General features: G+C 40.9%; 1 long non-coding RNA gene across 1 annotated transcript; it reads right to left on the bottom strand.

Moving 5' to 3' along the window:
- Nucleotides 1–2,185: 2,185 nt before the first annotated feature.
- On the bottom strand, nt 2,186–5,338 carry LOC308399661. Its single transcript, XR_013972233.1, has 3 exons — nt 2,889–5,338; nt 2,567–2,727; nt 2,186–2,299 (listed from the first exon to the last, which is right to left on the bottom strand). It is a non-coding gene; the product is annotated as an uncharacterized lncRNA (long non-coding RNA).
- Between the last annotated feature and the right edge of the window lie 940 nt (nt 5,339–6,278).

Below are 6,278 nucleotides of genomic sequence, written 5' to 3'. Positions count from 1 at the left end.
CTCATGAACTTAATAACAGTAAGCAAAACAAAAACTGAAAGAAAAAAACATATCAAAGAATTATTTCTGACTACTGTATAAAGAACACTGGCAAACAGAATGGGGGGGGGGGGGGGGGGGGGGAGTAAACGTAATACAGCAGAGATAAGACTGCAGTCCTCCAGTCTTCCATTAAGAGCCTCAACATCGTCTTGGGTTTTGAGAGGTAAAACCACCCCTTCAAGGAATTATGCAACTAAATCAATTTTTCTACTTCAGCAAGGCATTTAACATCTTGCTATGAACCAGTTGAGTCTCCTTCACTTCATCTAAAATGGCAAGGACTTTTCGCTTGATTCACTGTGGCTGCTCAGTTTACTTTGCATCAGTTTAACACTTGGCCTAGAGAGGTTAAAGCACACAACATTTACTATAGCAGTCGTTCTCAAATTGTAATACGTGTACCACCTATGTCTGGTGGTACGTGGGAAGTCTCCAATATTTTTTTGTTAGGATTAAATAATTGTATATGTCACGGGTGTGCACTAGAAGGGATCCAGATAGCAAGGAAACACTGAATCAACGTTGAGGTGTGACGTTGACCTAACGTTACACTTGCACCCTTTACTGTTATTGAAACGTCAGTTTTTGATATTGAATCAATGTTGAAAGCTGACATTGATTCGACGCTATATTTTCTAATAATGTTGACATCGAAACAATGTCAGATTCTAATATTGAAACACTGTTGAACTATGATGTTGATTTTCCACTTCTTTCGCACAGTTGCTTTTTATTGAAACAACAGTTACTGGAAATCATGACTGGAAATCTACCATTCTTTATAGGTATTTTAATCAATACTAAACTACTGCATGTTTCCATCATATTTAAACCACCTAAACACATAATTGTACTTATTCCTCAAATTGGACACCCTTTATATGTTAAAAAATGTCTCACAATGTATCATGTCAATAGTCCTGGTGTCCTGGATTGTTGATTACCTGACAGGAAGACCACAATATGTACGTCTCCCACAGTGTGTGTCTGACAAGGTGATTAGCAACACAGGGGCACCACAGGGGACTGTCCTCTCCCCCTTCCTCTTCACCCTCTACACCACAGACTTCAGCCACTGCACAGAGACCTGCCATCTTCAGAAGTTTTCTGATGACTCTGCGGTGGTTGGATGCATCAGCAGGGATGATGAGACAGAGTACCGGGCTGTGGTCGACTCCTTTGTCACGTGGTGTGAGCAGAATCATCTGCAGCTCAACGTGGCAAAGACCAAGGAACTGATCGTGGACTTCAAGAAGACCAGGAAACACTTGACCCCTGTTTCAATCCAGGGGGTCAGTGTTGACATTGTGGAGGACTATAAATACCTTGGAGTACACATTGACAATAAACTGGACTGGGCTAAAAACACCACAGCACTTTACAGGAAGGGCCAGAGTCGTCTCTATTTTTTGAGGCGACTGAGGTCCTTCAACATCTGTCAGAAAATGCTGAGGATTTTCTATGAGTCTGTTGTGGCCAGTGCGATCCTCTATGCTGTTGCATGCTGGGGGAGCAGGCTGAGGGTCGCAGATGCCAACAGACTTAATAAACTGATCCGTAAGGCCAGCAATGTTGTGGGGATGGAGCTGGACTCCCTCAAGGTGGTGTCGGAGAGGCGGATGCTGTCCAAGATAAAGACAATGTTGGATAACACCTCCCACCCACTCCATGACATGTTGGTCAGTCACAGGAGCTCGTTCAGTGAGAGACTGAGATTACCGAAAAGCACCACTGAACGACACAGGAAATCATTCCTGCCTGTGGCCATCTCCCTGTACAACGCATCCACTTAACACACTGTTTGCTGCTACAACTACACATGTTTCTTTTCCAAATATTTATTTATAAGTGACTTATGTATGTATGTATGTATGTATATATATGTATATATTGTACTATTCTTAGTTAGCGTATTGTCTGTCTTGTCTTAATGTTGGTTTAAAATGGAGCACTGTAACAAAAAATAATTTCCCCCAGGGATCAATAAAGTATTCTGATTCTGATTCTGATAGTCAGTTCTAAAAACAGAAAGCATCACACATCATGTAACAGAGAACAGAAAAGAAAAAAAAAGGTCAATAGACATGTATCGTTTGCAAAATATTTTATTAAAAGACAAAGTTTCCTATTAAGATTTCTATGTTTCACGTCACTTTTTAATTTTTACAATCCGGAGCATATCTGAGCCATTTCTGGACTGCTTGAGCAAAGACAAACTCAGACATAGAGTTTGCCCCTACCTGCTGCGTCAGGCCATCTAGGACAAAAATAGACACACACAGAAAAAAAAAGACAAAAAAAGTGAATTAGAGCACATGAATAAGCTCTTGTTAATTGACAAAACAAGCCGAAGACCAAAGACTCCATCTCCAGATTAACCGGACATGAAAGTCTTGTTATTAAGAAAGACAAAGTAATATAGCAAAAACCGGACATAGGATATGTGAAACACACCCAGCACATCAATTGATCCCTTTATTGTTTACTGTAGGCTCATAAAACTACAATAAATGATAAAACTTACCAAATATGCATCTGCACTGCGCTGTCTCTTTAAATGCCATTTTTTGCTGTCTGGTCCTTGTTTTTTTCCCTGCCCAATTGAGTACCGAGGCCAGCTCGTTTGGCGGTGCGGCAGACTCGCACCTCCAGTGTGGTCCCTCCAATCAAGGCAAAGCGCCTCACCTATAGACACATTTTAAGAGATGGAATTAGCGTGTCTCATGTCTTAAATGTGTACGCAAGTGCTTGTGTGTTTAATCAACAGGCATGTTATGTATTTTAATCAAATCTGATAGCTATTACACTTTATAGTTACAAAGTGTACATAACCTTTATATACTTACCATTGCCTTATTTGCCTCCAGCGATTGAAGGGCTGCCCCTGCATTGTTTAGCTCCTCAATGTTGTGCAAAGGCAAATCCAGAGGCAATACCCCAGCATCTACAGATTCATTGCAGCAGGGATGGCGGTTGGCTCTGACCTCCTCACGGAGTTCGTTAACTGCTCTGGTCAGGTCTGACAGCATCGTTAACATCTTTTGTGAGGTCGCATCTGTTTCAAAGAACAATTCTAGAAAGATTAATGGCTTAAGCAGTGGGAGGCGAAAAACGAATATATCCATAAGTGATGGTGTAACATTCTGCATTCAAATATTACCGTATTTCCCGGACTACAAAGCGCACCTGAATATTAGCCGCACAAGCTAAAATCAGTGGAAAATCCTGTTTTGTACATACATTAGCCGCACCTGACTAAAAGCCGCAGGTGTTTCAATGTTGACTTATCATATGTAAGAGAATATGCACAAAGGGAATTGTCAGGAAAGAGATGGCTGTTTGGAGACATCACTTTTATTAATATTTTGAAAAACAAGTTATGGGTACATATTTGCATAACTTTTTAGGTATATGTACAAGTAGCGATAATTACAAGTACGAAACATGTACTGTGCTTCATAAATGAGTAACAAATGTAGTACATAACAATAACCTACAGCACACCAGAAAAATAGATTCAGACTACCTTTTAGGCTCAGGTGCAGTGACATGGCTTTAACAAGAAGAAAAGTCAGTCATTCACCACCATCTTCCTGCGCACTAAAACCACCAAAGTCCTCTCCTCCAGTGTCGGATACGAACAGGCTCAGGATGGCTTCGTCATCCACTCTCAGCTTCTTTCATTCGTTGTCACTTACAAAACCAAAGAAATCCTCGTTGTCAGTGTCAGAGTCGAACCCCCTCTGAAGGGCCGTGGCGGTGTCTTCCTCTCCATAATGCAGCAGTCCAGCCCTTTGAAATCCGTTGGTGATCATGGATGTTTTCACACTTTTCCACGCTGTCAGGTTCCACCGGTGGAGTTGAGCATAACTTGCTTTTCGCAAGTTTATCGCCGCTCGTCATCCACGACTCCCGCTGAACGCGTAGCGTTAATTTGAAGTTTGTTTTTCGCGCTACTTGTACAGCACTATGTTGCCTGGCGAATGGACACGTGACCAACATACCACTCTTGAACCCCGATACTGTGTGTCTGATCACATGCCCTCCTGCCAGTCAACGTAGTGCCGTACAACAGCGGAACAAACAAAATAAATCCTCTTACGATATCACAAAAATCTTGGACAATCCATAAAAAAGCCGCAACTGACTAAAAGCCGCAGGGTTCAAAGCTTGTGCAAAAAGTAGCGGCTTATAGCCCGACAATTACGGTAGTTGTTGTAACTGTTAAAAGTGTTTACTAGTTTTTGCCTGTCACATATATTTGATATTTGTATATGTAGCTTGCCATCACCAGTGTGTGAATGTGTGTGTGATTGGGTGGATGACTGAATGTGTAAAGCGCTTTGGGGTCCTTAGAGACTAGTGTAGAATAAGGAGGGGATGTTTTTCTCATTATCATTTAATATTTTAATATGCCATTATTAGTTCATTAGAAGTATATAACCAGCTTTGCATTAAGCATAAATTGAAGTTTTTGATCTTACATTATTCTTTGCATTACAGTGATGGTGATAACTTTAGTTTGATCTTTTCTTACAGGTACCAGAATAATAACATGATTTTCCATTGCAGATGTAACCATGATCATTCCATACACATTGCAGTTTGTTGCTTATTCTAGAGTTGTGCTCAAGGTAATTAAAGGTTAAAAGCTACAGCCAGCGCGAGTCTGGCTGATCTATGGAGGGCAAAGGCTTTGAGCTTGGAAGGCCGCACGCGCTTACACAGCACTTATAAGATGTTATTCTTGGTGATTTTGTGCTTAGTCATGTTTTAATATGTTTAAGTAGAAGTAGCTGATCCAGCAATATTCATTTAATATTATATACTTGATTTAGAGCAATACACACTGATGGTCTTAACAAATGAAAGAGTCCTTGTAGCTGCCATGTTGTGTCTTAGCAGGGTACAGACGGTTCCAGGAGACGGGGGCAGTCAGCGTCTGCCCTCGGGAAGGAGACAATGTTATTCTTTGTGTTAAATAAAATTGTCAACATTGATTGTATTACACCTGTCACTACGCATGAGGGGGCGTTCTAATACCCTGATTTCATAAAACTATGGTGATGTGTTTTTTGAGATGAGATCTGAGACTGTCTGCATACAGTGTCCATCTCCCACGTGTGTGATCATTAAATCATCGTTTGACTCAACCCGACCGGACCAGTGTTGTTATTGTGGGTTTTTTCCTCTGGTGTCCATCCCAATATTCTGAACCTTAACACTAGTAAAAGCGCTATACAAATATAGGCCATTTACCATTTATACCATGTAAACTGTGAAATTCCAAGATTTTCAAACTTGCCTTGTAATAGTGGCCTCACAGAGTCTCTGGAATCTACAGAAAAAAAATCACAACAAGATGACATTCAGGAGTATAAATTGGTGTTTTGAAGATAAGAGTACAATGACATTGTGATGCAGCTTTAAAACTATTTTAAAAGCATACCATCTATAGGGAAGACATCGACATCAGACTGCATGCTGGGGAGATTGCAAAGCTGTGTCGGAAAGTCATGTACGCATGCAACGTAAAGTTAGGTGAGCATGCAACGTACAGTCACGTGGGCATGCCGCGTGAGCATTCGAACTGAGTCTAAAGTTTTGGTTACCTGGAGGGATGTACCACTGTGAGAGGGGTGCTGTGGAATAGTCCAAGTGATCCCTGCTGTAATTTCCCAGTCAACTATACATAAATTGCACGTCGACACGATTTTTTAAAGCTGGTGAACTAGACCAGAAATCATTGATAACAAAAGAACAATAAATCTACTTTCTCCGGTACTTTATACCCGCTCAGTTGCAATGCAATTTAACGCTCAACTACAAATCAATGGCTTTTTGATGGTGACCGGCGCGGAATGATGGTCAACTATAAATAGACATTTTCTCGATGTTGTTGTTGCCACCTGGTCGACTACAAATAGATCAAATATCAATGACAAAAAAACAACGGTAAATCAACATCATTACAATGTCCCTATAGTAAGACCGTCGGTTTACCACAGTATTTCAATGTTGTTATAAGATTGGCATTTCAACCCTGACCGTAACGACGGATCGGATGAAAAATCAACATCAATTCAATGTCGTCTTGCTATCTGGGGAAGCCCATATAAACAGATTTAAGGTATTTAAGCAGCCCTTTCCTGCCCAGTCCGACCAGGCTAAAGCTATTACAAAAGCTACTGGGGTGTTTAGCTGCAGATGAGAGGTTGTATTCCATTGTCCAAAAC

The sequence above is a fragment of the Rhamphochromis sp. 'chilingali' genome (assembly GCF_963969265.1).
Source record: "Rhamphochromis sp. 'chilingali' genome assembly, chromosome: 7".
NCBI lineage: Eukaryota > Metazoa > Chordata > Actinopteri > Cichliformes > Cichlidae > Rhamphochromis > Rhamphochromis sp. 'chilingali'.
The sequence above is the reverse complement of the archived record's forward strand: the minus strand, read 5'-3'. Positions and strand labels throughout refer to the sequence as shown.